This window comes from Podarcis gaigeae (genome assembly GCF_964106915.1).
Source record: "Podarcis gaigeae genome assembly, chromosome: Z".
In the NCBI taxonomy this organism is placed as follows: domain Eukaryota; kingdom Metazoa; phylum Chordata; class Lepidosauria; order Squamata; family Lacertidae; genus Podarcis; species Podarcis gaigeae.
In genome coordinates, this window is record NC_139691.1 from 48037702 (window position 1) to 48058970 (window position 21269).

A 21269-nucleotide genomic window follows, 5' to 3' on the forward strand; every position below is an offset into this window, starting at 1 on the left:
TTCACCAAGTGCTTATTTTCATCCTTGTGGAGATGCATCAATGAGTAAAGCTCTTCTTACATATCTGCCTGCCTGAAAGGCAGAGGGGTTTTACAAGTGGCAGGCTAATGGTGTGAATATTGGAGAGCAGGAAACCACTGGGCTTCCTGTGCAGCTGCCTGGCTTGGATCCAGAGTTGTGTGTGTGTGTGTATCTGTGTGTGTGTGTCATTGTTGGAAGGCCTATGAACCTAATCAGTCCTCCCCAGTGGCCACTTGCCATCTCCCTGTCAGCTAGCCAGGAGGTGACTCTCGGGAAATGCTTTCAACATTTGAGCCAGGAATTGAAAATTGGGTGTGCCTTCCATGTAATTGCTAGGGTAGTTTCAAATTCAAATTCTGTGTCAGGAAACTTCCAATATGGCTTCTGAGGCAGGTCTAGAGAAGCCTGGTGGGCTGGTGGAAGCTGTGGTCCAAAACATCCTCAGGGCACTGGTTGCAAAAAGGCTGCAATAGGCAATACAGTGGTACCTCGGTTTAAGAACAGCCCTGACACACAAAGTAGTGTCCCGGTTTGTGAACTTTACCTCAGTCTAAGAACGGAAGCCGAATGGTGGAAGGGCACTGGCAGCAGGAGGCCTCATTAGGGAAAGTGTGCCTCGGTTTAAGAACAGTTACAGTTTAAAAACAGACTTCCGGAACGGATTAAGTTCATAAACCAAGGTACCACTGTACTGTAGGTGTAGGAAAGCCTTGAGGGGAAGATACAATTGCCCCACACTCCCTAGTCTCTTGGAACAAGAGCAGCTGTACTGGGGAAGAAGTGTGCCAAATACTTGTGGGTTCTCCCCAATTGCTGTGCTCCCTTCCCTTTGATACACCAATTTTTTATTTATTTATTTATTTATTTATTTATTTATTTATTTATTTGCATAAGTCTTCTTTTGAAGATAAAGAACCATATGAGCAGGGAGAGCAGGAAGAGCCTTATAGCTGCCTATCGAAACTTAGCACCTGGGCAAGAAACACTGTGATGAGATGGATGGGATTTCTAGTTAAATTAGAGAAATTCACATCTGGAAGGCTCAGATTATGCATTTAATTTTAAGATTTGTGTGCTGATGTTCACTGAAGCCACAATTTGAACTGCTGAAGAAGCTCCTTATCCTGCTCTTTGACACCTGGGATGTGTGTTTCTAGAGCCCATCCTATTCCTGTGGCTTCCTGTAATCTGTTTTAGCTTTATTTGATTCTGAATTGTAAAGCATTGTAATTTGCCCTGAGACCCTCCTAGTGAAGGGTAGGTAATCATCCTCATCATGTGTCTTCTGCTAGTATTATTTGAACACTATTATTCTCCCACCCATCCCATACTTTCCCTCTTCTTTAATTTAATTTTCTCTCTCTTTTCCTTTCCTGCAAATATATAGATACAGATGTATATATAGAAATATTGATTTAAATAGAGTATTTTCTCTCTTTATAAAAATGCATCTATCCATATAAATAATGATAATAATAATAATAATAATAATAATAATAATAATAATAATAATAATTTATTTATATCCCGCCCTCCCCAGCCGAAGCCAGGCTCAGAACGGCTAACAACAATAAAAGTAACACAGCATTCTAAAATCAATTCAGAATCAAATTAATGGCAACCACACAGGTGCATGTGATGAAATCTGTGCAAACTTTTTTGGGGGGAAGTGTTTCCTATTTCTGGCCAATGGAGAAGCAGCCAAGCTAAGTTCTTGGTTATTTGTTTGTAAGAAAGTTATTGCTAGGGAAGAAGCTGCTTTGTGGAGGGATGTGTGTGTGTGTGTGTGTGTGTGTGTGTGTGTGTGAGTGAGTGAGAGAGAGAGAGAGAGAGAGAGAGAGAGAGACTTCTCTGACACACAGCAGGTTGTTCTGCTTTCATTGTGTACCTAGAGGGAGAAAACCACCCTCTTTATTTCTTTATCTACTTTATATTTATTAAACATATGTGCAAGAGAGTTGGGGAGGAACATGAGTGAAAGGATGGCACCCCCCCCTTTCCCTGTGCCTAGGGGAACTTCACTGTATGCACAAATTGTTCCTGACAGCGGGAGCCTGTACTCAAAAGTGCTGGAACGCAAACAACTTAAATATTCCTCCCCTGGCTGAATGTCTTTGCCGCATTTCCCCAAGCAGGTTGGAAATGTGAACAGATGGTGCAGATTGGGTTGTGGTGCACAGGGGTTGCCTTGTAGCAAGCCTGGGGTGTTGCTGTGCCAATTCTCTACCCCTCACCACACCCTGCAACATCCTCTGCCACTCCAAACCGCCTCCCATGCTGAGGTGAAGCTAGGTGGGTTACGGCCAGGGATGGAAGGTGCTGTCAATTTTGGTTCTCTCTGTTTCACATATTTCCAATCTTAAATTCAAGTTTCTTCAGCAACTTGTGCTTTCTTTCTTTCTCATTTAATTCTCAATTCTTCATCCTTTTCCGTGAGAATTTTTGCCTGCTGTTTCATATAAGATACATACATTTTCCAAGCAATTTATTCCTAACGCAGTGCATTTTTGTATGTTTTCACCAATGCATTCATTTTTATGAATATTCCACCCCATGCCCCATGAAAGCGTGCTTTGGTTGGAAAATTGCACCACAAAATTCACTCTTTTTATTATTTATACTTTTCAAGTTTATACATCTCACTAATTTTACAATCCTTTTGATATTCCATAGCTTGACTTCCTTCCCCCTCTTTCTGTGGTTCCTTAAATTTACCTTTAATATCTTCTTCATATCCAAATTATCTTAATTTACTCATTTATTCATCTTCTTTAAATACATACCCTTATGAAGAAGCAGCAGCAACAGCCTACAGCACAAATTTCACTCTTGTGCTTGGGCCCTGCTTATGGGTTTCCATGGACATCTGGCTGGCCAGTGTGAGAAACAAGGCACTGGCCTAAATTAGCAAGGCTCTTCTCAGGTTCTTATGGGACAAAACCAGAATGAGTTGACTCTGTGCATCATTGGCTATGCCTCTCATTGGCTGCAATTCCATCTGCTGTTGGTCACCCTTCTTCTGCTTTACCAGTCCCAATGGGCACCAGGTATCATGACCTTCATGTTCCTAGGACTGGTGGAGCTGAATGCCCAGAACAAACCTCGGGATATGTCTTTCACCCTGTGGGGCCACACAGGAGCCACACAGTACCAGAGAGACCATGCAGGGATCTTTCTCGTCTCAAGAAGGCAAAAGATTCTCTGTTGATGTGGCCTCCTTTCTTGTGATTGGCAGCTGCAAGTGGCATATGGTTGGCCATAATTGATATGGGCATTTCTTGCATGTACTTCTCAACTTCTTGCTGCCTTCACCTCTGGTCTATGGGCATGGCTTGTTGACTTTGTGAAGAAGTTGAGTGGGGGCGGTTGGGGGGGGGAGCTCGGAGTACTGTAAATCTCCTACACAGTGTGGGCTGCATGAGCAGCTTCTGAGCAGATGGCACATCAATATAGCACACAAGGGCATATCCTTTGAATCTGTAAGAAATGCAAGGCAAGCTGAAATCTTCTTGGCAGAAGAGCAAATTTGTAGGGGTTTGATGGAAGAGCTATTTCTGGAGGAGTTTGCTCAGAAGGAAGGCCTTAGGAAAACAACCCCCCCTCCAAACTATTGGATCAGATCAAGGATCATGCTTGCTAGCATTGAAACTTAAGACGATCCTGCTGGATCAGGCCAATGGCCCACCTAGTCCAGTATCCTGTTTTCACAGTGGCCAACCATGTGTTTCTGGGAAACCCATAAGCAGGACCCAAGCACAAGAGCACTCTCTCCTTCTATCGTTTCCAGCAATTGGCATTCTGAAGTATTACTGCCAGCTTGTCATTGTGCTTCTGAAGAGGCATCATTGGAAAGCCCATAAGCAGAGTGATGAATGCAACAACACCTTCCGCACTGCTAGTTCCCGTCACCTGATCTTCAGAGGCAAACTGAATGAGGCTTAATTTAATTTCTTGTGACTAATAGCTGCTCACATCTCTCCTCCTCCTCCAAGGCTGAAGTTCTACCCTTCTTTAAAATAAAACAGTTTTTGTTAAAGTTTTTTTTCTGTTATAAAACAAACAAATGAACAGGGGAAAGTACATTTATATAGCATCTCCATTTTTTATTTGTAGAGTCTTTTTCACAGTTCATATACATTCTGTATGAGACACTATCATACTAGATGTCATGCAGGTTGGGGGAAACAGGGAGGGAGAAAGATAGAGCCAACTGAGTTCATGGCCAGCACCTCGTCCTATGGCGGTGAGTTCCACAGTTTTAACCATGCATTTTGTGAAGAAGTCTTTTCTTCTGACAGTCTTGAATCTTCTTCTGGTTGATTTCTGTTGCAGAAAGGTTACCCCATATCCTCAAACATATCTCCGGTGAAAATAGGGCTATCCTATTCAACAACAACCACAACCACAAATATTTTATTATTTACACCCTTCCAACTCTACAGTTCTATGATTATATGATCTAGAGATCTGCCTGTAGACTGCTTTACTTCCCCTGGTGGGCTCAGACAGTTCCAGTATAGACCACCCGTACTGTCCCCATAATTCCAATGGGCAGAGTTCTGGGCTCTGCTTGTTGAAGGGAAGTTTCTCCGTTTCTTTTGCCTTCCATGGCAGAGAGGATGTTTCTAGAACTTGGATGGCAAGAGGCAAAAGTTGTTGAGAACAAGGTAGCCAGCACCCTCTCTTTAGGGCATCGGTTTTCCACTAAACCCCCCCCCCCAAGCTTTGGGTGATAGGTTGGCACCGTGAAGCAGTTTGCTTGGGAGCAGAATTGATGCCAGATTGGCAAAGATCCTTCCTGTCTCTCTGTCTGTCCCCCCTCCTTTTCTGAGCGCTGAATCACAGACACCCTGCCTACACAGGGGAGGTCTTGTCTCACTGCATCATGTCCCACTTGGAGAGTGATATCTGTTCTTGTCCCTGGAAGCAACTGCTCTTGGTAGCTCTGTGAAGATTTCCTTTGCTGGATTATGAGATGTTATTTATAAAGGAGCGTTTTGAATCTTTCATGCATCCTGAGTCAAGCTGGAGGGGGAGGCAGCCGGGGGTGGTGGTGCAAAGCCTTGGCTGGGGAGATAAAAATGCTTCCATTGACGAGTGCTGAAATGAAAGGGATTGACAGAAGCCAATACTGTGTGTGTGATTCACTCTAGTTTGCTGGAATTTTGCACCAAGTCTTCACAGGTAACTTGCAACTTGCATGGGGGTTACATTCCGAGGATTGCATGTAAAGCCAAAGTCAACGTGGAGAACAAACCTGGAACTACCCTGCTGAAACTATCCCTACCTTTCTGAAGCCTGTAGTTGCCATGCCAAGCAGGTCTTGCCCCCACCCCCCATGCAAGGCAGAGACCTTTAAAGACGTTTGTAAGGACCTTTCAATGAAGTTTTGGGACTCTTGTCACAAGAGCTTCCCAAAGTCTTTCAAGCAGGTCTGAGAACTTAAAAGCTCTTTCCATGCCAGGAAAATAATGCACAAAAGAGTTTTTAAACTCTCTGCCTTCCATGCAATTAGTCTGTGTGATTTCAGCTGGCTGGTTGCCAAGTGCGTAAAGCTGAAATAACGCAAGTTGAATGCATGTCATTTGAGAATTATTTGTATTTTTCATCAGATAAATTGCCACCACTCTGTGCCTCAGAACTAGACATACTGTTTTGGCATGTCTTCAGATTTCTCTCTGTTGGCTCTGGATCTCAGGGGTCAAATGACATGTAACACCTGTCATGTTTCAAACAAGCCAGCTGAATCCGACTGCTTTCATTGGAGAGAAAGCAGCCATGGACACACCCACTGACCTGGAATGTGGATGGTGGTCCTTTGTGGGTTTTCTGCTAAAGATTGCCCTCTCCCCCCACCATCCTACTTAGCTGCTATTTGGTCCTAAGGATGGTGTTTGCCATAAGCAGTCCTTGGGGCGCTGGAGTTCAAAAACCACTGGGTTAATTCTGAGTCCTAATCTAGATTGGAGCTGGAGTTCTCAAGTGTTACACACGTAGCACCTAGTTAAACTATAGAATTCACTCTCATGAGAAGCCGTGGTGGACACCAACTTGCATGGCTTTAAAAGAATATTAAACAAATTGATGGAGGAAAAGGCTATAAATAGCTACCAGTCATGAGAACTGCGAGAACAGGATGGTGGTCTAAATGGGCCACTGTCCTGGTTCTGCAGGCTCTTCTGATGTACTTCTGATGCACTGGCTTTGGAATACAATGGCAGTAAGAGAAGGGACACAGTGACAGCTTTGTTCTTCCTCCACTGTTGGGGGTTGTGTACCTCTGAAAACCAGTAGCTGTGAATTGCAAGCTGGCAGAATTGCTGTTGCGCTCAGGTCCTGCTTGTAGGTTTCCCACAGGCATCTGATTGGCCACTGTGAGAATAGGATGTTGGGCTGCCTGACCCACCAGGGATTGTCTTATGGGCTGCTATACCCCAATGCAGAAGGCTGGTTTAAGACATAGGGAACAACATTAACCTGAGTCAGACCATCCGTTCATCCAGTTAAGGATCACCTCTGAATACCAGGTGCTGGGAGTTACAGGTGGGGAGAGCACTGGTCCTGCTTTTGGGCTTCCCAGAAGAGACATCTGGTTGGGCACTGTGAGGACAGGATGCTGGGCTAGACAGGGCTTTGGCCTGATCCAACAGGATCCTATAATGTTCTTAAGTGCTATGCATTTCGTCTGGATTCAACACGGCAGACGTGAAGGCAGAGTCATTCCTTGAACCAGAGCCAAGCCTTAGTGTTGAGCCTGGCCTGGTAAATTTGTTTAGTGGAGAAAGTGGAGCTCGGCAGTACAGTGGGACTCCTTCCCATCCACATCCTGCTTCCAGGATGGAGAGAATGTGGAGAGAATCTGGCTCAGTCGGTGTCATGCTGAGTATAATTAAAGAGGCCCACTGCTTGGAGCAGAAGCAACTTGGAAGCATTAACGCAATAAATGCTGTTCGTTATCAGAAAGTCTGCTTAAGTGTTTGTCATTAATTGCCTGGTCTGTTGCCACCTTCTGACTAGCCCAAGCTCATGTCCTGATGCCGCCATTGCCTGCAGGTGAAGTCAGCCCATGTGTGTTTTGGTTTCGCTCCAAGGCCATTAACGCAACTATCTGCATGAGGCAAATTGGATAAAACTGGTTGCTGTCCTTGCTGGAACCGGAAAAATGCAGAAAGGGTGGCTTCAATGAAGGGGCTGTGAGCTTACAAAGTCTTTATAGAGGGGAGAGCTGTAACTCAATGGACATTCTGCTGGCCATGCTCTCCTCACAAAAGATCACTGGTAGAGCACCTGCCTTGCAAGCCAAGAGTCTCAGGTTCAGTCTCTGGAATCTCCAGGCAGAGTTTGAAAAGAGCCACTTCAAGTCAGTGTAGACAATACTGTGCTAGATAGTCCAGTGGTTGAACTCAGTATAATGCAGCTTCCTGTGTCTCTTCCTAAGGCAAACTATTTTTTGTTTGTTTGTAAGCAGTGGGCTGGTGTCTAGTGTTAACAGTGATGTATTGGAGCCAGAGCAGTATAGTGGTTTCCCTATTGGACTAAGGCCAGGGGAGATCTGGGTTCAAATGCCTACTTGACCATGAAGTTCACTGGATGACCTTAGGCCGGTCATATCTCTCAGACTAACCTACCTTGCAGGATTGATGTGAGGATAAAATGGAGAGGGTGGGGGAAATTATGAACAGTATGCTGCCTTCAGTTCCTTGGACAAAAGGCAGGATAAAAATATATGAAGATATTTGAGCTCCTTGGGGTGGGGGAAAGGTGGGATATAAATGTAAATAATATTTATTATCATCATCATTATTATCAATAACAATAAAAAATATTTCAATGGGTGTCAGTCATGATGGCAGTATTTTGGGGGTGGGAAACCTGTAGCCATCCAGACTAGAGATGGGGAAAATCTGATTGTGTTCCCCATTTAATGGGGACATCACCTACTAAATTGCCTTTTCCAAAACAGTTTGTGAATTCTTTTTTGAAAATGTTCATTCTTCACCACACATATTTGCAACCCATTTTTCACAAAATAATGCACATCTGCATGTTATTTTCACTAATATATACATCTTTATGCACACTTTACCTAGCATGAAATATTTTTTCCCCTGCCCATTGCTTGGCTGGAGAACCACACTGCAAAATTCAGAGAAGTTTGACTTTAGAAGGGTGACCAAGTTTTGGTTTGCATATTGCTTCAGAGTTTTGAGAATTTGCCTCTAAATGTGAACATCAGCAGATTTTTCTCCTATGCCTAACTATGACTTTTGCCATCATGGCCAGCCTACTCATGAGGCAAGGAGAGGAGACCGCCTCAGGTAGCAGGATACACAGGGGCAGCAGATCTGGCTTCCAAGGAGGGCAGTTTGGCGAATAGAAGGTGTTGCGGGTCTTTTCCCACCCTTGTTCCTGATGTAGATCTTCATCCACCCCTTCTTGCTTGGTTGGGGAGGGCAACCCTCTGTGGTTCGCCCAAGGTTTTGGCCAGTGCTGTTTTTCTAGAAACCCCCTCCTTCTCAGCATCAGAGTTGGATTATGCAAAATGACCAAATGTGTGCAAATTAGCTTGATGTTCTAAATGTATTCAAGTTGCAGATTCCAGCATTTCTTGTTGGAGAATGTGAGTAACCCCAGCATGGAAGTTTTTTGTTTTTTTTAAAGACCAGAGTCTGCATCACAGGCAGCTTGCCCATCTATAAATTGAGCAAGGGAACTAAATCTTTAATTCTCCCAGCCTCCTAGTGTCTTCAAAACACTCATCTTTGCAGGAGCAACTTAGATTCAGTCTTGCTAACATCCAAATCTCTCCATCCTTATTTTTGTGCTGAGGTAACCAAGGAGACGAAGCACTCCGATTATTTTATAGTAAGCAATAAAAAGAGCTTTTAATTGTTTCTCACACTTTTAAGAGTTCCCAAGCCTGCATTTGGTGAAATAGTGTATTAGTCTTTCTCTCTCCTTGTAGGTTTAGAGGAGGGTAAAATATGAATTGCTCATGAAAAGATTCTCTTTGTTTCGAAGGCAGCTGTCACGTTGAAGGTTTTTAAGATTGTCTCTGTTAACTGACATGTGTAGAACAGAAGTTTTGAAAGTTACCAGTTCGGGTTCCCCAGACATGAGAGGAGTTCCACAATTTGCTCTCATGTGTGCGGGTTCCCAGTTGCGTCAGTGTGTGATACACACAGTTGAATCCCCACAACACCATGTCCGCTGTGAAGCAGGAGAAGTGTGTGACCCTAAGGACAAACAAATCCGTCAATTTCAACTTCCCATGGCTTTTTTTAAAAAAATCATTTAAGCATTTTTTCGATACAAACAACAACCACAAAAGACACATACAACAAAAACCATAATAACAATAATAACACAATTTGACAATTCAGATTTGAATACACTGATATAGCTATGACTACACCTTTTTTCACAATATTTTCCCACCTCTCTCTCCTCCCCCTACTTCCCACAACTATCCGCCTTATCACTTAAATATTCGTTCTAAATTTCTTTGTACAGTGGTACCTCGGGTTAAGAACTTAATTCATTCTGAAGGTCCGTTCTTAATCTGAAACTGTTCTTAACCTGAAGCACCACTTTAGCTAATGGGGCCTCCCGTTGCTGCGCAATTTCTGTTCTCATCCTGAAGCAAAGTTCTTAACCCGAGGTGGTGTTTCTGGGTTAGTGGAGTCTGTAACCTGAAGCGTCTGTAACCCAAGGTACCACTGTATTTATCCATTCTTATTTTGCATCAACACGCAATTCATTTGTATGTAGCTAATCTGTCCATATTATTAATCCATGTGATCAATGGAATCTTTTTGCGGCTCTTCCAATTCATCAAAACAAGTTTTTGTTGTTTTTTTGTTTCTAGTACAGCATGGTACATCCATTTTTTTTGACCCCTTGAAATTCCCCACGTTTCTGGAATATAATTTAGAATTAAATTCAATTCCCCTAAATAACAATTTCTTTTTATTACTCTTGCTATAAATATCCTCACCTCACACCAAAATGATCTTATCATCGGGCAGTTAATCAACATATGTACTAAGTTCTCATTTTTACTCCCACATCTCCAGCCGTTGTCTGCACTTGTAATTTTCAGCTCTATCTGCTGATGGATGGCCACACCGACTTGGCCCCAGACACACTGACCAGATGCTTGGAAGCTGTGGCTGGATGGTTTCATGGGAGCCGATTGAAACTAAATACTTTGAAGACAGAGGTCCTATGGCTGGGTCGGGATGGCATGGGGATGAGGGACCACCTCCCTTCTCTTGCGGGGGCCCAATTAGTGCCATTGCCTTCCGTTAAGAGTTTGGGTGTAATCCTTGATGCCTCCCTTTCCATGGAGGCGCAAGTTACAGCAACAGCCAAGGCGACATTTTTCCACCTTCGCCGCATCAAGCAGTTGGTCCCTTACCTTTCCCACCCTGACCTGGCTACAGTGATCCATGTGACAGTCACCTCCAGGCTTGACTACTGTAATTCTCTCTATGCGGGGCTGCCCTTGAAGCTGTCCCAGAAACTCCAGCGGGTGCAGGATGCTGCAGCGAGGCTCCTCACGAGGTCTCTGCCATGGGAGCATATTCACCCAGTGCTTTTCAAGCTACACTGGCTCCTGGTGGAGTACAGGGTCAGATTTAAGGTGCTGGTTTTGACCTTTAAAGCCCTTCATGGCCTAGGACCCTCGTACCTACGGGACCGCCTCTCCCGGTATGTCCCATGGAGAGCCTCAAGGTCCATAAATAGCAACACCCTAGTGGTCCCAGGCCCTAAGGAAGTTAGATTAGCTTCAACAAGAGCCAGGGCCTTCTCAACACTGGCCCCAGCCTGGTGGAACGCTCTGCCTCATGAGACCAGGGCCCTGCAGGATCTGATTTCTTTCTACAGGGCCTGTAAGACAGAGTTGTTCTGCCTGGCCTTTGGCTTGGAGCCAATTTGATTCCCTCCCCCTCTTTCTTTTTTCTTTTCCTTTCTCCTCCTGCGATGAGGCTGCATTTTAATAGTTTAATGTTTCAATATTTTAATTGTTGTATTTTAATCTTGTTTTTAAGTTGTATTCATTCAACTTGTTTTTATTATTGCTTGTTAGCTGCCCTGAGCCCGGCCTTGGCTGGGGAGGGCAGGGTATAAATAAAATATTATTATTATTATTACTATTATTATTATTATTATTATTATTATTATTATTATTATTATCATCTTCTGGTATGGTTTTGCTGGAGTCCAGTGGACTCTGAATATTATTTTCTGTTGAATAAGTCTTAGTCTTAGATCCATAGAGGCTATTTCTGCTGATTTTATACTTGACTCCCATATATCATTTGTTATCTATACCCCTAACTCTTCACTCCATTTTTGCCTATCATATTCTAAATCATATTTTGTTCTGTTGAGTAGGGTTTTATATAGTGCATGTGTAGAGTTTTTTGTTGCAGAGATTAAATCTTGTAGCAGCATGGGTGTTTCTGATGCTGCTATAACGTTTGGGCCAAACTGCCTTTCCAACCTATGTTTCAATTCGATGTATTGTCATTGTGTTTCACTGGTTAATCCGTACTTTACACGCAAAGTCTTATATTCCACAAATTTGTAATTTTCATCAATTAATTGATTCAGTGTCAAAATACCTTTTTTATCCAATTTTGCCAAATTATTACTTGATTTCCAATTTTTAATTTTGGGTTGGCACATATTGTTAATTTCTCATGCTGATAGGGGTCATCCTTATTATTTTATTTATATTCATCCAAATTTTTATAGGTGCTTTAATAGTCTCCAGGATAATAGGATATTTCATAAAATTGGAGCCGAGTGCAGTATATTCCTACAAGAGGTTCAAAGAAACTCTGTTCAAGAGTAGCCCTTCTTGCTCTCCTGCTTGCTCTCCAACAATTAGCCTGGTGATACAGTTCCAGATTTGGGAGCCCAAAGCCACCTTCCTTAGTTGGAAGTTGCATTTTATGTAGTGATATTTTTGGTGGCTTTGTACCCCACAGGCACTATCTAAATAGTTGATTTATATTTTGAAAGTATAATTTGGGGATATATATTGGTAATCCTCTAAGAATGTATAAAAGCTTTGGAACAACATTCATTTTGAGGACATTAACCTTTCCCCAAAGGGAGAGGTTTGGAGGTCCCCACCTTTCAATATCAAAAGAAATCTCAGACACCTATGGATGACTTTTCATTTTTCCACTTTCCTGTTTTCCACATTTCCACATCAGTTTCCTTTTTTTAAAAAAAAGAAGCTTCCCCATGACTATTCTTCAGCATCTCAGTGTGAATTCCTCCTAATTTAACATGTTTGTATACAAAAAGCCTGTCTAGTCCAGCATCTTGCTGACCCAGGTTAACCCCTTCTAGCCTGGCCAGGCTTCTCCTGTAGTCGACATACAGGATAATACTAAGCAAGGCAGCGTGTTGGGAAGCTGACTGACTGCAAAACTGAGCAAAGCTAGGATGAATAGTTGCATCTGTGACTCTAGGGTTCAATCCTCTACTTCACCCTGGACTCATTAGTCTCTGTCCTCTTTGCCTATATGTAAAATGAGGACAATAGCACTGGGTTGCTGTTTGCAGAGGTGAACATAATCACTGAAAGGCACTTCACAATTTTTAAAGAAACCACAACATTTCCTTAATTGGCTTTTATAAGTAATGCTGTTTTTACCAAACTTAGAAATTATGCAAATCCCCAAATATTCCAAATCTACATGGGATTTTTAAAGAACCTTCTGACAATCATATTTGTCTGGAGCTTTTCTATCTGAGGCTGAAATTCAGCAGGGAGTGAGAGACAGCTTTATTGGCTCCAGTCAAAAGATACCACGCTGGTAGTTTCATTTCACAGTTGAATTTCTTTAATTATCTTCAAAGGTAGATTTTTCTTTGGCTGTTCAGTTTTGGCCATCAAGCGGCCAAAATCTGCCATGCAGCAAGTGAAAAGAAACTTGAAATTGGCATGCGTTTGAAATTCTTCTTTTTTAAAAAGGTTCCTCTTTTTTTCCTGTGAGAAGCCTGTAACTATGAAAAAGGCAAAGGTAACAGAAGACCATAAATTCATGGAGAACTCCTGGCATATTTTATCACTGCTTAAAAGGGCAGCTAGACTTACACCAGCAAATGTGTTATTATGAACCCCAACTCTGGAATGTGAAGAGACAGTAATAGAATGTAGTTCCCTTTTTATCTCCCCCCTCCCCCAACATATTCACATGCTCCCTAACCCTGCACAACACAGGTGAGGCATCTGTTGACCTCCCAAAGTTGACGGACTACAGCTCCTTCACCTCTGATTAGGGATGTATGAAGTCAGCAATTTCCATTCCAACATGCATTGCTCACAATCAATGCTGTTTCTGTTCCTCTGCAGTTCAGCTTCCACCAAATGCTACAATAGTTACCCAACTGTCTTCTACTTAATGTCAGTTATGTAAGCTATGCAACTATTTATGGGACCTAACATTCATTTCAGAGAAAAGAAAAGTAATTACTGTAGCTATGTACTGTTTGCAAACTTAAAAAACAACAACAGAGTGATGTGAAAGAATACATCACTTGACTGATTTCCATTCCTGATCACAGACAAAAACAACTTTCTGCTTCTTTTCTATTTTTCGCAGAATTCTCTGGCATCCCTAATCCTGACCTTTGGCCTGGCTGGGATTGAGCAATGTCTGGAGGGCCTGAGGTTCTCCATCCCTACTATACAAACTTACCAGGGAGTAACTCCAATTTAGCTCAGTAGTGATTACTTCTGTGTGGGCATATTTTTTAAAAAAATGAATTGCTTCCCAAGGCAACATGTCAAAGTGATTAATGATCTTTTAAAAAATCAGCTATAATAATCCAGTTCCAAATTCAGTGTAGATACCAACTAGGATAAAAAATAAAATCTCTCCTTTAAAGGCTTTTTGAAAAAAGGTCTTTAATAGACAATAGAGATGGCACTTGTCTGATATGCATGGGTTATACAGGGTTTCACTGTTAGTATTACAGGTTTTTAAGAGTTTTCATGAGAACAATTTTCTAGCATGTTCCACTTTAACATTTTGCCACTCAATTGCAAATCAAAGAGACAGAAATGATTGAAAAACACACACCCTGAAAGGGTTAAAAAAACTTCAAAACTTAATTTAAATTAATGGCTTTTCTGGGTTGTTCCCAGTTATTGATGGGTCAGGAATGAGACTGTGAGTGTTGAGAGGCTGACTTTGAATTGAGGAGGTGGTTGGCACGTGCTCAGTTTTCAAAGCTGGAACATACTTAATAGTTGTGCCAACTGGAGAGTCCCTGGTAAGTAGTGTAGTTATCTTCAAATAACAGCCTGCAGACTTGGGAGCCTGGGTTGGAAGGGAAGCAGAGAGTTAAGAACAAGTAGCAGGCTTTCCCATCAGGCATCTCCTGCCTTATTCCTATTTTAGCTTCTTCTCTCTGCAATGTCTATCTTGCATTGTTTTTGTGATGGTCAGTTTTCTCAGCAACAGTTGTTCAAAAGTGATTTTTTGTGAGGAGAACATGGCCAGCAGAATGTCCTGGAAAATGTGTGGGATGTTATCTGTGCTGGTGTATGCAAGGCTTAGGCCAAGGGTCCCTCTAGTACAGCATGCTGTTCTCACCATGGTCAACAGGCGCCTCCAGTGGGAAGCGCAGAAGCAGGGCAACAACATAACAGCTTTCTCCTTGTAATTTCCAGGAACTGTTATTCAGAAGCATGGTGCCTCCAACAGTGTAGGCAGAAAAAAAGTCAGCATGGCTAATAGTGTTTATGTAGCTGTAGCTGCACTCAACAGGGCCTTTGTTATACAGTGGTTTGCAGGGGTTGGGGTTGGATGTTGGAGAATTCTCATTCAGATCTCCAGCTGGCCATGAATGCTCAATGACTGGCCATGGACAGAGTTGCTAATGTACCTGTGTTGTAGCCCTGTTCTGCCTGCCACAGCAAAGCTTAGTGGAGGGAGAAGCCAGCCAACCAGCCGAGTCTTAGGGGGTACTTGCCTGGAGGCAGAGTCCATATACAAGGCTCAGTCCAGTCCTAAGGCCAGGAGAATCTCAGTTCACATAGTCAGATGATCTGGGGGTCAAGAAAGGCAAGGGTCCAAGGTCACAAGAAGCAAGAAGTAGCAGGTTCTTGCCATGAACAACTAATGTTGTTTCCAGCAACTGACTGAGGCTGAAAACTGTCCTTAAGAATGCTGGAGCCAGCTGGTTCTCATCAGTAGCAAGAAGGCTGATCAGCAGCAGGTGGTCACCTCACCTTCTGCTCCTTCAGGCTGCTGCTCAGCAAATGAAGCTGACTCCTGGCCCATGACAACCTGGGAGGTTTGCAGTGGGATGATAAAATGTCACTCTGGGCTGCTTGAAGGAAAGCTGGGGTACAACTATGAGTCTTGAATATCTCTTGAAGGTCTGGTAGGAACCCCAGAATAACCTTTAGATGAGGTTCTGATTATAGACGATTATTGAGTGCTGCAATTTACCTGGTACATGTCGGTTTTAGAGACTTCTTAATGTGGTGTTGGTTTAACGGCTGATGTTTTTATAGAGTTCTAGTCGATGTACTTTCCTTTTCATTGGTGTTGGCTGCTTCTAGCGGTAGAACTGCCAAACAGGACATAAATAGCCAACTAAATACTTTTAAAATAGCTTTATAGTAAGAATGCACAGGGAAGGTTGGAAACCAGGTCCCCTTCTCATTGTATAAATGGGGCAAATGGAGTGCTGTTGCTCCTAGCTGGCAGAAGGATCCACTGTTTTATAAAATGCAGGCCTGTTGATTAGATATAAGAGTAGCCAGATATTTTCACCTTTGAGTCCCACCATCCCTAACCATTGGCTATGCTGGTTGGGGATGATGGGAGTTGTAGCTCACAACATTTGGAAGGTGCGTTTAGACTGGGGAAGGCTCTGCTTCTGATGCATAGTGCTCACCACTTTCTCCTGAACCCAGTTTTGTAACAATTAACATTACACTTACTATTAAAAAAAGAGAGAAGGTATCAATGAATAGAATGTACATGTCAATAGTGATGCTGATCATTAAAAAGGCAAGAACTGAAGAGTGGTTCTGAGGTAAAATGGAACAGTAACCTGTTATCCTTCATGCTAGTATTTACATCTGTTGTGGATATTGCACAGCAGGAGTCAGGTTGAGGATGCTAAACCCAGTGTGGTTTCCCTTTAAATGCCATGTTGGTAGTTCCATGGACCTTATCTGTGGCAACCCCTAAGCTGTAGATTTCCTGTGGATTTTCTCCCCCACAGAGGTACACCTGGCACACATCAAACAATCATGGCTTCCCCCAAATAATTCTGGAAGCAAATAGTTCATTAAAGTTCCTGAAAGTTGTTTGGAAACCCCTAGTCCCATCTCAGAGCCATGATACCCAGAGTTCCCTGTGAAGAGGGGTTGGTTGTTAAATGATACTGGGAATCATAGTCCTTGTTGTGGACTTCCCATAAGCATCTGATTGGCCACTGTGAGATAAGGATGATAGACTAAATGGGTCACTGGCATGATCAACCATGGCTCTTATGTCCTTACTGTACTATGTGTCTCCTCAACAGCCATTGGTGTGAGGCAGGGTGACTGACAGCCATGGTGACCACTTCATATAATGCCCTGGTTAGAGAATATTCTGTTCTCACAGTGGCCAACCAGATGTTCCAATAGGAAGCCCACAAGCCATTCTGCTCCCAGGTATAGGAAGAAAATAGAGGAACAATACCCTTGTACAGACTCAAGGGACAACCAGACTTTGGCAAAGGTCAGGTTTCAGGGTGTTAGGCTCCATGACCCAGAGAACCTAGCTGTTGACCAAGCAGAGTACAGGAAGAAGTATGGTCCAGGCATTTCAGGCAACAAATGTGGATCAAGGGGCCAAAGGCAGGTGCATAGTCAATACCACGCAGAGGTCAAGATTCCTCATATCAAAAATAAGTTGGAGGAGCAAGCTCAGAGCCTGGGAGAAAGGAATTGGCCCTGAGTGTGTATGTCAGCTGATGGAATGTTCTGACAGACAGGTACTTCAGCCTAGGTGGTGCCCTGGAGGTACAGAACATTGGTGGCTCAGGAGATAAGGCATCTAGAGTTTGATGTCTGGGAGCCTGGTTTAAGACCCAACCCATGCTAGAACTATTACTCATGCCCCTGATACTGCATTCTTATATGTATTTTTTTCATCACCCAATTTGAATCCACATTTCACCTCCCTTAGCTACATTTTGCACTCTCCCATTTTGTAGAGCAAGTTGCCTTGGCAGCCTTCTCCTTCCTTTGCTTTTTCATCTATATTTTATTTGTGGCATATGAATGCCAGAACTTCTTCAAATTCTGCTGAATAGAAATGTTCTACCGCCACCCCTCACTTTTTATTCAGAACTTTCAGAAGTTCATAGGTGATTTGCAAGTACAGTGGTACCTTGGATTAAGTACTTAATTTGTTCCGGAGGTCCATTCTTAACCTGAAACTGTTCTTAACCTAGACTCATAGAATCATAGAATCATAGAGTTGGAGGAGACCACAAGGACCATCGAGTCCAACCCCCTGCCAAGCAGGAAACACCATCAGAGCAATCCTGACATATGGTTGTCAAGCCTCTGCTTAAAGACCTCCAAAGAAGGAGACTCCACCACACTCCTTGGCAGCAAATTACACTGTTGAACAGCTCTTACTGTCAGGAAGTTCTTCCTAATGTTTAGGTGGAATCTTCTTTCTTGTAGTTTGGAACCATTGCTCCGTGTCCGCTTCTCTGGAGCAGCAGAAAACAACCTTTCTCCCTCCTCTATGTGACATCCTTTTATATATTGGAACATGGCTATCATATCACCCCTTAACCTCCTCTTCTCCAGGCTAAACATGCCCAGCTCCCTTAGCCGTTCCTCATAAGGCATCGTTTCCAGGCCTTTGACCATTTTGGTTGCCCTCCTCTGGACACGTTCCAGTTTGTCAGTGTCCTTCTTGAACTGTGGTGCCCAGAACTGGACACAGTACTCCAGGTGAGGTCTGACCAGAGCAGAATACAGTGGCACTATTACTTCCTTTGATCTAGATGCTATACTCCTATTGATGCAGCCCAGAATTGCATTGACTTTTTTAGCTGCCGCGTCACACTGTTGGCTCATGTCAAGTTTGTGGTCAACCAAGACTCCTAGATCCTTTTCACATGTACTGCTCTCAAGCCAGGTGTCACCCATCTTGTATTTGTGCCTCTCATTTCCCCCCCAAGTGCAATACTTTACATTTCTCCCTGTTAAAATTCATCTTGTTTGTTTTGGCCCAGTTCTCTAATCTGTCAAGGTCGTTTTGAAGTGTGATCCTGTCCTCCGGGGTGTTAGCCACCCCTCCCAGTTTGGTGTCATCTGCAAATTTGATCAGGATGCCCTTGAGTCCATCATCCAAGTCGTTGATAAAGATGTTGAATAAGACCGGGCCCAAGACAGAACCCTGTGGCACCCCACTAGTCACTCTTCTCCAGGAAAGGATGAAGAGGAACCATTGATGAGCACCCTTTGGGTTCGGTCAGTCAGCCAGTTACAAATCCACTGAGTGGTAGCATAGTCAAGACCGCATTTTACCAGCTTCTTTACAAGAATATCATGGGGCACCTTGTCAAATGCCTTGCTGAAATCAAGGTAGGCTACATCCACTGCGTTCCCTTCATCTACCAGGCTTGTAATTCTGTCAAAAAGCAAGATCAGGTTAGTCTGACATGACTTATTTTTCAGAAATCCATGCTGACTATTGGTGATGACAGCATTCCTTTCTAGGTGCTCACAGACTGTTTGCTTAATGATCTGCTCCAGAATCTTCCCTGGTATTGATGTCAGACTGACTGGATGGTAATTATTTGGGTCCTCTCTTTTCCCCTTTTTGAAAATAGGGACAACATTTGCCCTCCTCCAGTCTGCGGGGACTTCGCCTGTTCTCCAGGAATTCTCAAAGATGACTGCCAGTGGTTCTGAGATCACATCTGCCAGTTCTTTTAATACTCTTGGATGCAGTTCATCTGGCCCTGGAGACTTGAATACATCTAAACTAGCCAAGTATTCTTGTACTATCTCCTTAGTTATTCTGGGCTGTGTTTCCTCTGCTGAATCATTTGCTCCAAATTCTTCAGGTCGGGCATTGTTTTCTTTATCGGAGAAGACTGAGGCAAAGAAGGCATTGAGGAGTTCAGCCCTTTCTGTGTCCCATGTTTGCATTTCACCATCTTCTCCTCTGAGTGACCCCACTGTTTCTTTGTTCTTCCTTTTGCTACAAACATACCCAAACCTGAAGCACCACTTTAGCTAATGGGGCCTCCTGCTGCCCCTGCGCCGCCAGAGCATGATTTCTGTTCTCATCCTGAAGCAAAGTTCTTAACCTGAAACACTGTTTCTAGGTTAGCAGAGTGTGTAACCTGAAGCATATGTAACCTGAAGCGTATGTAACCCGAGGTACCACTGTATGCAAAATCTTGCTTATCCTAGTGCCTTGTGCATGATTTCCAGTATGACAAGTTCCATCCAGCTCATTTGTCAACTTTGTCAAGTTCCATTTTGAAGAAGCTCTGGGCTTTGGAAGTGATATTGGAGCAGGGGAGAAATTTCCACTGACATATATTAAAGATGTATTTCTGCTCAAGATAGTTTTGCAACTGTTTTTGCTCTGCTTGTAATACTACAATAGCCTTCAGGTGGGCTGCTGGAGGCCTAGCTGTCTTGACTCAAGACAAAGCAATATAAATAAACTCACTGCCTAATGCTTTCATTTCACACTTCCCAGGCACTGGGAAAGCTAAATCCACTGTGGCATGATGAGTTAAGACGAGGCACCAGAGCCATTAGGCTTTCTTTCTGCAATAATCTGCTTAACACGAAGAAGCAAAGACTCTCTCAGAATGGCAAGCAGTGAATGGTGTTATCAAGCTCTTACCACCTCCTCTCCTGCTTCCGCATGCTCCTCTGGTCTTCAGCGGATCTCGTAATGGTTGAAATCCATCAAACTGGAGCAAAGGAATTAGTCCTGTTAGAAAGGCAATTCACAAAATGATTGTATTCGATTGGTTGCTCCTGTGGAACTCCCCCCCCCCCCCCAATCTTTCAGCTATCCCACTAAGTAATTCAATGCAGCACAGCTCCAGGGTTATTTATTTATTTTCAAAATGTATATCCAACTTCTCTATCTGGAATAGATTTCCCTCAAGATTAAAACATACAGACAATTCCTTGCTATGTAAAGCATAAACTAAAGGAGCCTAAAGTCTCAATGATAGCAAGAACGTAATGCACTTTAAGAATTTTGTTGTTTCAGTTTCAAAGATCTGAGCAGGCAGGATTGCTACAGTTCTCTTTAAACCTAGTTGCTGTCTGTATGATCACTCAGAGGTCAAAAAGGGCTTTCATGTGTTCTTTTACTGTAGTTTTTTGTTGTTGTTGTTTTGTTTTCTTTAAGAAAAATCAAGGGCTTTAAAGAATATGTATCATCTTATGAGACAGTTTCCTGCTTAATCTTTAAAGACTCTTCTCTGAGCATCTTCCCAGAGGGGACCAATCAATTGCTTTAGTGAACAGTTTGCAAACTATCTGAATGAATGCTAGTTCTTACTTTAGATTTTAGCAGCAGAGGTTTTGTATTTCATATTCGCATTTAGTCTTGTCAGTTAACCTTAGCAAACACCCTGGTATGTGGGATATTAAAGGTTGTATACAGTGTAGACCTGTTGAAATTAATGGGTCTAAGTTATTCTTGCCCATTAATTTCATCATCTAACTTTAGATCCCACCCCCACCCCTTGCAAGTAGGAATTAGGCAGCCTGTGATGACTTGGGATAGCTGACCTAGCCTTGATGTGCTGAGGTGGCTGCTTTGGTGGGGAAAGGGCAGCTACTAATTCAGTTATTGGTTCCTGGTGCAGATTGGCTTGTGAATGATGCTCAAAATATATGTTTCCTCACAGTCTGCTGCTGCGGCTGTGTAATGACTTCATACCTCATGGGACCTGTAAGCCAACACATAGGATGCTGTTAATGCAAAACCATGGTGAGACCAGTTTTGGAGTCCTTTTTGTGTATTTCTGATTGCTTGTTCTTAAAAAGGGTGGATTTTTAAAAGAATAACAATAGCAGATTAATGCAGAAAGGCTTTTGAGTAAACACATATGAAACTGACACGCAGTGGAAACGGACCACTTGAACTCTTCCTATATTGCAGGCTCTGGAGCTAAGGAATGGGGAAAGCTGTTGCCTTCACATCTTTTGA

At 43.0% G+C, this 21269-nt stretch overlaps 1 protein-coding gene across 14 annotated transcripts in view; it reads left to right on the plus strand.

Annotated features, from left to right (window-relative positions):
• The window catches only part of LOC310836945 (5-hydroxytryptamine receptor 2A-like), a 241768-nt gene that overhangs the window by 104875 nt on the left and 115624 nt on the right, over nucleotides 1–21269 (plus strand). The window contains exon 1 of one of the 14 annotated variants that reach the window (XM_083722950.1): nucleotides 13670–13751. The exons of the other annotated variants lie outside the window; for them this stretch is intronic. The gene's annotated coding sequence lies outside the window, so the exon portion shown is untranslated. Of the gene's footprint in view, nucleotides 1–13669; nucleotides 13752–21269 lie in introns of those variants that run through there. 14 annotated transcript variants of the gene reach the window in all.